The sequence below is a fragment of the Lepidochelys olivacea genome, assembly GCF_965140295.1.
Source record: "Lepidochelys olivacea isolate rLepOli2 genome assembly, chromosome: 1".
Taxonomy (NCBI): Eukaryota; Metazoa; Chordata; order Testudines; family Cheloniidae; genus Lepidochelys; species Lepidochelys olivacea.
In genome coordinates, this window is record NC_140411.1 from 206,600,303 (window position 1) to 206,610,938 (window position 10,636).

General features: G+C 50.2%; 1 protein-coding gene across 1 annotated transcript in view; it reads right to left on the reverse strand.

Moving 5' to 3' along the window:
* The window catches only part of B4GALT4 (beta-1,4-galactosyltransferase 4), an 86,909-nt gene extending 77,776 nt beyond the window's left edge, over positions 1 to 9,133 (reverse strand). Inside the window, exon 1 of the mRNA XM_084617890.1 lies at positions 9,000 to 9,133. The gene's annotated coding sequence lies outside the window, so the exon portion shown is untranslated. The remainder of the gene's footprint in view (positions 1 to 8,999) is intronic.
* Between the last annotated feature and the right edge of the window lie 1,503 nt (positions 9,134 to 10,636).

The window sequence follows — 10,636 nt, forward strand, 5'->3', positions numbered from 1 at the left end:
AGAAGTCAGTGTCCATGTCCTTATCACTCTCCTTACCGCGCTGCCTTCGCCTCCTCGCCAGCTTTTGCAGGTTCTGGTTCTGCATATACCGCATGATAATGCGCGTGGTGTTTAGAGCAGTCACAACTGCTGCGGTGATCTGAGCGAGCTCCATGCTTGCTGTGGTATGGTGTGAGCAAGAGAGCAAAGTGGCAGCAGAAGCGGCGGGTGGATGACGATGCTGACAGCAATATGGCATCCGCACGGAAAAAGGCATGAAATGATTGTTGGCCGTTGCTTTCACGGAGGGAGGGAGGGGTAGACTGGCAGCAGACAGTGCTGTTGGATGGGAGAGCTATCCCTCTGCCAATATTCCACGCAGGACTGAATCTTCATTAGACAAAACTTAAAGAAGAGAATGACCTGAGTCACTCCCATTTATGTGCAGGCACCCCCGACAGACCTCACCGAGATCTGCCAGGAACACCCATGTCTGCCCAGGCGCCCCGACCAATCTGACCAAGGCCGGCCAGGGCACCCAGGAGATAACAAGGATGGCTACCAGTCATACTGCACTATCTGCTGCCACAAAGCAATGAGCTGCTGCTGTGTAGCAATGCAGTCCCATGTCTGCCAGCACCCAGGAGATGTACAGTGACAGTGAGCTGAGCGTGCTCTATGCTTGCTGAGGTATGGCATCTGCACGGGTAACCCATGAAAAAAGGCGCAAAACGATTGTCTGCCATTGCTTTCATAGAGGGAGGAAGGGAATGGGGGCCTGACGACATATACCCAGAACCTCCCACGACAATGTTTTTTGCCCCATCAGGCATTGGGATCTCAACCCAGAATTCCAATGGGCGGAGGAGACTGCGGGAACTGTGGGATAGCTACCCACAGTGCAACACTCCAGAAGTCAACGCTAGCCTTGGTACTGTGGATGCACTCCGCCGACTTAATGGTCTTAATGGTTTTAGGTGGGGACATACACAATCGACTATATAAAATCACTTTCTAAAAATTTGACTTCTATAAATTCAACCTAATTTCGTAGTGTAGACATACCCTTAGGAAGGAGTAATGTACTGGGACATCCCTAAGAGACACCTCAGGCAGACATCAAAGATGTCAAAGTCAAGGTTGTGTGGCTGTGTTTTGTGAGAATCACCACCTTAACTGTACATTTCCTGGATCTCTGACATTTATATTGTGAGGTTTCAGAGTAGCAGCCGTGCTAGTCTGTATTCGCAAAAAGAAAAGGAGTACTTGTGGCACCTTAGAGACTAACCAATTTATTTGAGCATAAGCTTTCATGAACTTCAGCTCACTTCATCGGATAAATTCAGTGGAAAATACAGTGGGGAGATTTATATACACACAGAACATGAAAAAATGGGTGTTACCATACACACTGTAACAAGAGTGATCACTTAAGGTGAGCTGTTACCAGCAGGAGAGTGGGAGGGGGGGAACCTTTTGTAGTGATAATCAAGGTAGGCCATTTCCAGCAGTTGACAAGAATGTCTGAGGAACAGTGGAGGGTCAGGGGGAATAAACATGGGGAAATAGTGTAATGACACTTCCACTCCCAGTCTCTATTCAAGCCTAAGTTAATTGTATCCGGTTTGCAAATTAATTCCAATTCAGCAATCTCTCGTTGGAGTCTGGTTTTGAAGTTTTTTTGTTGAAGAATTGCAACTTTTAGGTCTGTAATCGAGTGACCAAAGAGATTGAAGTGCTCTCCAACTGGTTTTTGAATGTTATAATTCTTGACATCTGATTTGTGTCCATTTATTCTTTTACGTAGAGACTGTCCAGTTTGACCAATGTACATGGCAGAGGGGCACTGCTGGCACATGATGGCATATATCACATTGGTAGATGTGCAGGTGGTTTTTCTTCTTATCATAGAAAGATAAGGTCCCTTCCAACCCTAAGAGATTATCTAGTCCATCCCCCATCCCCTTGTGCTGAGGAAGGATCAAGTTAACCTAGCCCTGGTCTACACTAGGACTTTAGGTCGAATTTAGCAGCGTTAAATCGATTTAAACCTGCACCCGTCCACACAGTGAAGCCCTTTAATTCGACTTAAAGGGCTCTTAAAATCGATTTCCTTACTCCACCCCTGACAAGTGGATTAGCGCTTAAATCGACGTTCCCAGCTCGAATTTGGGGTACTGTGGACACAATTCGATGTTATTGGCCTCCGGGAGCTATCCAAGAGTGCTCCATTCTGACCGCTCTGGACAGCACTCTCAACTCAGATGCACTGGCCAGGTAGACAGGAAAAGAACCGCGAACTTTTGAATCTCATTTCCTGTTTGGCCAGCGTGGCAAGCTGCAGGTGACCATGCAGAGCTCATCAGCAGAGGTGACCATGATGGAGTCCCAGAATCGCAAAAGAGCTCCAGCATGGACCGAACGGGAGGTACGGGATCTGATCGCTGTTTGGGGAGAGGAATCCGTGCTATCAGAACTCCGTTCCAGTTTTCGAAATGCCAAAACCTTTGTGAAAATCTCCCAGGGCATGAAGGACAGAGGCCATAACAGGGACCCGAAGCAGTGCCGCGTGAAACTGAAGGAGCTGAGGCAAGCCTACCAGAAAACCAGAGAGGCGAACAGCCGCTCTGGGTCAGAGCCCCAAACATGCCGCTTCTATGATGAGCTGCATGCCATTTTAGGGGGTTCAGCCACCACTACCCCAGCCGTGTTGTTTGACTCCTTCAATGGAGACGGAGGCAATACGGAAGCAGGTTTTGGGGACGAAGAAGATGAGGAGGAGGAGGAGGTTGTAGATGGCTCACAGCAAGCAAGCGGAGAAACCGGTTTTCCCGACAGCCAGGAACTGTTTCTCACCCTGGACCTGGAGCCAGTACCCCCCGAACCCACCCAAGGCTGCCTCCTGGACCCAGCAGGCGGAGAAGGGACCTCTGGTGAGTGTACCTTTCAAAATGCTATACATGGTTTAAAAGCAAGCATGTGAAAGGATTACTTTGCCCTGGCATTTGCGGTTCTCCTAGATGTAGTCCTAAAGCCTTTGCAAAAGGTTTCTGGGGAGGGCAGCCTTATTTCGTCCTTCATGGTAGGACACTTTTATCACTCCAGGCCAGTAACACATACTCAAGAATCACTGTAGAACAAAGCATTGCAGTGTATGTTTGCTGGCATTCAACCAAAATCCGTTCTTTCTCTCTCTGTGTTATCCTCAGGAGAGTGAGATATAATTCATGGTCACCTGGTTGAAATAGGGTGCTTTTCTTCAGGGACACATTCCTGCTGGGCTGTTTGCCTGTGGCTGAACAGAAATGTTCCCCGCTGTTAGCCACGGGGAGGGGGGAGGGTTGAGGGGGTAGTCACGCGGTGGGAGGAGGCAAAATGCGACCTTGTAACGAAAGCACATGTGCTATGTATGTAATGTTAACAGCAAGGTTTACCCTGAAAGAGTGTAGCCACTGTTTTATAAAATGTGTCTTTTTAAATACCGCTGTCCCTTTTTTTTTCTCCACCAGCTGGATGTGTTTCAATGATCACAGGATCTTCTCCTTCCCAGAGGCTAGTGAAGCTTAGAAAGAAAAAAAAACGCACTCGAGATGAAATGTTCTCCGAGCTAATGCTGTCCTCCCACACTGACAGAGCACAGACGAATGCGTGGAGGCAAATAATGTCAGAGTGCAGGAAAGCACAAAATGACCGGGAGGAGAGGTGGAGAGCTGAAGAGAGTAAGTGGCGGGCAGAAGACAGGGCTGAAGCTCAAATGTCGCAGCAGCGTGATGAGAGAAGGCAGGATTCAATGCTGAGGCTGCTGCAGGACCAAACCAGAATGCTCCAGTGTATGGTTGAGCTGCAGCAAAGGCAGCTGGAGCACAGATTGCCACTGCTGCCCCTCTGTAACCAACCGCCCTCCTCCCCAAGTTCCATAGCCTCCACACCCAGACGCCCAAGAACGCGGTGGGGGGGCCTCCGGCCAACCAGCGACTCCACAACAGAGGATTGCCCAAAAAAAAGAAGGCTGTCATTCAATAAATTTTAAAGTTGTAAACTTTTAAAGTGCTGTGCTTAATGTGCTGTGTGGCATTTTCCTTCCCTCCTCCACCACCCCTCCTGGGATACCTTGGTAGTCATCCCCCTATTTGTGTGATGAATGAATAACGAATGCATGACTGTGAAGCAGCAATGACTTTATTGCCTCTGCAAGCGGTGATTAAAGGGAGGAGGGGAGGGTGGTTAGCTTACAGGGAAGTAGAGTGAACCAAGGGGCGGGGGGTTTCATCAGGGAGAAACAAACAGAACTTTCACACTGTAGCCTGGCCAGTCATGAAACTGGTTTTCAAAGCTTCTCTGATGCGTGCCGCGCCCTCCTGAGCTCTTCTAACCGCCCTGGTGTCTGGCTGCGCGTAACCAGCAGCCAGGCGATTTGCCTCAATCTCCCACCCCGCCATAAACGTCTCCCTCTTACTCTCACAGATATTGTGGAGCACACAGCAAGCAGTAATAACAGTGGGAATATTGGTTTCGCTGAGGTCTAAGCGAGTCAGTAAACTGCGCCAGCGCGCCTTTAAACGTCCAAATGCACATTCTACCACCATTCTGCACTTGCTCAGCCTGTAGTTGAACAGCTCCTGACCACTGTCCAGGCTGCCTGTGTACGGCTTCATGAGCCATGGCATTAAGGGGTAGGCTGGGTCCCCAAGGATACATATAGGCATTTCAACATCCCCAACAGTTATTTTCTGGTCTGGGAAGAAAGTCCCTTCCTGCAGCTTTTGAAACAGACCAGAGTTCCTGAAGATGCGAGCGTCATGCACCTTTCCCGGCCATCCCACGTTGATGTTGGTGAAACGTCCCTTGTGATCCACCAGAGCTTGCAGCACTATCGAAAAGTACCCCTTGCGGTTTATGTACTCGCCGGCTTGGTGCTCTGGTGCCAAGATAGGGATATGGGTTCCGTCTATAGCCCCACCACAGTTAGGGAATCCCATTGCAGCAAAGCCATCCACTATGACCTGCACATTTCCCAGGGTCACTACCCTTGATATCAGCAGATCTTTGATTGCATGAGCTACTTGCATCACAGCAGCCCCCACAGTAGATTTGCCCACTCCAAATTGATTCCCAACTGACCGGTAGCTGTCTGGCGTTGCAAGCTTCCACAGGGCTATCGCCACTCGCTTCTCAACTGTGAGGGCTGCTCTCATCCTGGTATTCATGCGCTTCAGGGCAGGGGAAAGCAAGTCACAAAGTTCCATGAAAGTGCCCTTACGCATGCGAAAGTTTCGCAGCCACTGGGAATCGTCCCAGACCTGCAACACTATGCGGTCCCACCAGTCTGTGCTTGTTTCCCGAGCCCAGAATCGGCGTTCCACAGCATGAACCTGCCCCATTAGCACCATGATGCATGCATTGGCAGGGCCCATGCTTTCAGAGAAATCTGTGTCCATGTCCTGATCACTCACGTGACCGCGCTGACGTCGCCTCCTCGCCCGGTATCGCGTTGCCATGTTCTGGTGCTGCATATATTGCTGGATAATGCGTGTGGTGTTTAATGTGCTCCTAATTGCCAAAATGAGCTCAGTGGCCTCCATGCTTGCCTTGGTATGGCGTCCGCACAGAAAGAAGGCGCGGAACGATTGTCTGCCGTTGCTCTGACAGAGGGAGGGGCGACTGACGACACGGCTTACAGGGTTGGCTTCAGGGAGCTAAAATCAACAAAGGGTGTGCCTGTACATCAAGGAGTATTTCAGGCAGGACTGCACGGAGGGTTCCAATAAGAAATGGTGCACCAAAGTTATCGTTCTTATTGGAACAAGGAGGTTAGCCTGGCCTCTGATTGAAACATGGCTAGATTAACCTCGCTGCGCCTTCTCTGTGACTGACTGCAGTGTGATCTAGACAGGGGAGGAGGAAAATGAGTCCAAAACAAATCTGGTCTATGTCTTGTTCTGACTCACTCCATCGATCCTTTACATCTTTGGCTGGCAGCAGACAAAAAAGGCGCAAAATGATTGTCTGCCCTTGCTTTCAGGGGGGGAGGGAGGGTGGGAACGGGGTCCTGACGACATGTACCCAGAACCACCTGCGACAATGTTTTTTGCCGCATCAGGCATTGGGATATCAACCCAGAATTCCAATGGGCAGCGGAGACTGCGGGAACTGTGGGATAGCTACCCACAGTGCAATGCTCCAGAAGTCGACGCTTGCCTCGGTACTGTGGAAGCGCTCCGCCGAGTTAATGCACTTAATGCACTTTAGAGCATTTTCTGTGGGGACACACACACTCGAATATATAAAACCGATTTCAAAAAAACCGACTTCTATAAATTCGACCTAATTTCGTAGTGTAGACATACCCCTAGACTGTCCCTGGCAGGTATTTCTCCAACATGTCTTTAAAAACCTCCAGTGATGTAGATTCCACAACCTCCCTTGGAAACCTAGTAAAGAGCTTAACTACCCCTAGCGTTAAAACAATTTTCCTAATGTCTAACCTAAATCTCCCTTACTACAGATTAAGCCCATTAATTCTTGTCCTACCTTCCACAGACATGGAGAACAACTGATTATCGTCTTCTTTATAACAGCTCTTAATATTTGAAGACTTAGCAGGTCACCCCTCAATCTTCTTTTCTCAAGACTAAACAAGACCAGTTTTTTTAACCTTTCCCCATAGGTCACTATAATAGGCTATACCTCTCTAGCATCTTCCTTGGGGAGAGGGTGGATACTGCTACAGCCTCAGATTCTAGGTCAGAGCCCTCCCACGGTGCTATTCAGGACGTCTGGCCCCCTTACTGGGGAAGCTAAAGTAGTCCAAACAGTCTATATGCTTCCATAGCCCTCGAAAGTCAGTCCTAAGCCTTCAGGAAACCAAAGAGAAAAACAGAGAAGGGAAAAGTACCAATCCTTCTTCTTTCTGAAAGGGCCTGGGCAGGCAAGGCTCTCAAGGCATTTCCCCAGTCAGCAACCCATAAGAATGCTCCTAATATGGGTCACACCAAGGGTCCATCTAGCCAAGTATCCTGTCTTTTAACAGTGGTCAGTGCCAGATGCGTCAGAAGGAATGAACAGAACAGGGCATTTACTGAGTGATCCAACCCCTTTCACTCAGTCCCAGCATCTGGCAGTCAGAGGCTTAGGGACACCCAGAGAATGGGATTGTGTCCCTGACCATTGTGGCTAATAGCAATCAATGGAACTATCCTCCATGAATTTATCTAATTCTTTTTTTAACCCAGTTACACCCCTGGCCTTCACAAAATCCCCTGGCTGACTGTGTTTTGTCTGAAGTACTTCCTTTTCTTTGTTTTAAACCTGCTGCCTATTAAGGAACAGGGCTCACCCAATGAAATTATGTTATACGAAGGGGTAAATAACACTTCCATGTCCGCAGGTTCAGCCGATCGCAGCTCCCACTGGCGGCGGTTCGCCCCCATTGGCCTGGAGTGGCGAACCGCGGCCAGTGAGAGCTGCAATCAACTGAACCTGTGGACGCGGCAGGTAAACAAATCGGCCCGGCCCAGCCCACCAGGGGGCTTACCTTGGTGGACTGCAGGCTAAAGGTTGCCAATCCCTGACTTAGACTTACCCAACCACAGTATAAGGGCTAATGCTAGTAAAGTGCTTTGAATATGCTAACCATTCAAATGTTAATCATTAGTAAGCAAATTTCCCTCCTATTTTGCCAATAACTTCATAGTAGAATAATTTTAAAGGGTACATTTACTTGTCATTGTTATGTTGTTGCTTTACTTTTTGCATTTCTCCCAAGACAAGGAAATATCAGTGAAGACCATTTCTCTTTTGTTTATAGTTGATTTCCTTTTCCCATTGCTGCACTATATATGAGTTGTCCTTACACATATATTGCAGTGGATTGCTTATTTGTCTCCATGGGAATTCTTTCTTTAATTCATAGAAACATTTATACCAGTGATATTCAGACTACGGCTCACAAGCCACAAATGGCTCTTTAATGTGTCTCCTGGCGCTCTCTGCAGAACATGATATTAAAACACTATGTGATTTAATTATTAACCAGCCAAGACGCTTTTATTATGTTGTTAACCAATTATATTATCAGCTTGCACTCAGTTACTAACTTATATACTGTGAGAATAATTTTATATATAAAGATTTCCCTTGTGTTTAAATATGAATAATACTACAGTAAATGAAACAATGAAGTCACCCAAAAGAGCCATAGTGTAATGTTGATGGCTAATTTGGCTTCTGAACCACTGAGGTCTGAGCATCACTGATTTATACTATTCTTGGGTTTTGAAGGAACTTAGTTTTCAGAGAGTCTAAACTCTGCACCAAATCTGAGGCGACAGCTTCCTCTAAATACACACCCCGTCGCTTTTCTGAAGTCAGACTGACAGCCCACTCACTTCACACCCCAAACTCCTGATGAGACACCGCAATGCAAAGCCACCGCAAATTCACAGCTGGGGCTGATCCCAGTACACACGCACGCACGCACACACACCCCGGGGGGTGGCGCTAAGCCCCAAACTACTTCACAACTCCAAAGCAGGTGCCCAGAGAGGCGCCTCTCCATTTGCACGCTAGAAATCCAGAGCGACGCAAACAGGGCTTCGCAGGCACGCCGCAGCTGCCAGCGCGCACAGCGCGGCGCGGGCTCGTTACCGCAGCCGCTCGCGCGAGGGGAGCGCGGCCGGCCGGCAACGGGCCTCGCGCTGGAGCTTCGGCCCCGGCTCCGGGAGCTTTTACGTGCTTGGCCCGTGCAAGGGCGGCATGGGGCGGGAGCGGTATTGCCGAGAGGGGGCCGGTATTACTGCCCCCCCCGCCCCGCTTTCTGCCCTGGGCCCCGTTGTTTCGCTCGCGGGAAGGGCAGGTCGCTCCTTGGAGCCGGGCCACGGGGCGGTGACCCGTGACGGGCCCAGTCCCCAGCCGGGCCGGTTCTGGGAAGCTCCGGGACTGTGACCGTCCCCCCGCCCCCGGCTACCGCCTCAGATCCCCCGGGGGCGGGGGAGGGGGGCGCGGACCGGGCCGCTCCTCACCTGCCTCCGCCGCGGTGCCAGTACCAGCCCGCATCCCGTGCCGCCGACCATAGAGACGACGGCAGAGCGGCCGCCTCCCACCACCGAGACCCCGGCGGAGGGATAGAGCGACCCCTCCCCCCCAACCACACCGGGGGGGGGCCCCCCTCTGCGCTCCCTTCCCCCGCCCTTGCCTCGTGGGGCTGGAACCCCCGTTCCGCACGCGCCACCCCCGCCATCCTCTGCCCCGCGCGCGGGGCCGGGCTGGGCCCCTCCCACCCCCCGCCGCTCTGTGGGACGGAGGGGGGGTTAACCCCGCCCGTAGCCCCGGGAAGGTGTCAAGGCCCCTGTCCCGCCCCACAGCCCCCCCCCCCCCGGCACCGTCTGAACGGGCTCCGTGGCAGGGTTGCTTCTGGCTGCCTGCGGTGCGGGCCTGCGCTCCCCCGGGGCCAGCCTCCCCCAGGGGCCACAATCCCAGAGGCTGTCACGGTGCCCGCTAAAGCATGCAAAGAAGCGTGGCGCCCCGTAGCCTGATCGCGTCCCTGAAATTATCCAGTCGGCGGCACCCATTAGGAATTATTTGGCCAAACAATTCTTTGTCTCCCCAGACTTGAATTTTAATCAAATAATAGTTGATAATAATAGCCCTGTTGTCATCATCAAGCTACCACCATTGCATCACTGCCACCAATTCAAGCAAAGCAGACTTTATTAAAATGATTATCGTTTTCTGATCATAGCTAAATAAGGCCCCAACCTTGCAAAGGTTTATACATGTGTTTAACTTTACTCAGGTGAGTAGTCCCATTAGGTGACCCACTGCAGCCCAAGGGCCAAAGAATTGCCACATGTTCTCAGAGGAATCCATTATGTTTTGCAATTTATATAATTTTTTTTTTGTCCCTCACTGAATTAGTTAAACTTGGCAGCTATTCTGATTTATTGTACTGTGATTCCCCTCTCAATATTGTTATCTTGGCTGGTTATTTACATTGTATTAAGGAAAGTGTGGGCCCCTTACTGAATGAGGGAGGCAACCCAGTGCCAGAGGATGGGGAAAAAGCTAATGTACTCAATGCTTTTTTTGCCTCTGTCTTCACGAACAAGGTCGGCTCCCAGACTACTGCACTGGGCAGTACAGCATGGGGAGGAGGCGACCAGCCCTCTGTGGAGAAAGAAGTGGTTTGGGACTAATTAGAAAAGCTGGACGAGCACAAGTCCATGGGGTCGGATGCGCTGCATCCAAGAGTGCTAAAGGAGTTGGCGGATGTGATTGCAGAGCCATTGGTCATTATCTTGAGAACTCATGGTGATCGGGGGAAGTCCCAGACAACTGGAAAAAGGCTAATGTAGTGCCCATCTTTAAAAAAGGGAAGGAGGAGGATTCGGGGAACTACGGGGCCATCAGCCTCACCTCAGTCCCTGGAAAAATCATGGAGCAGGTCCTCAAGGAATCAATTCTGAAGCACTTAGAGGAGAGGAAAGTGATCAGGAACAGTCAGCATGGATTCACTAAGGGCAAGTCATGCCTGACTAATTAATTGCCTTCTACGACGAGATAACTGGCTCTGTGGATGAGGGAAAAGCAGTGGACATGTTGTTCCTTGACTTTAGCAAAGCTTTTTACAGTCTCCCACAGTAATTCTTGCCAGCAAGTT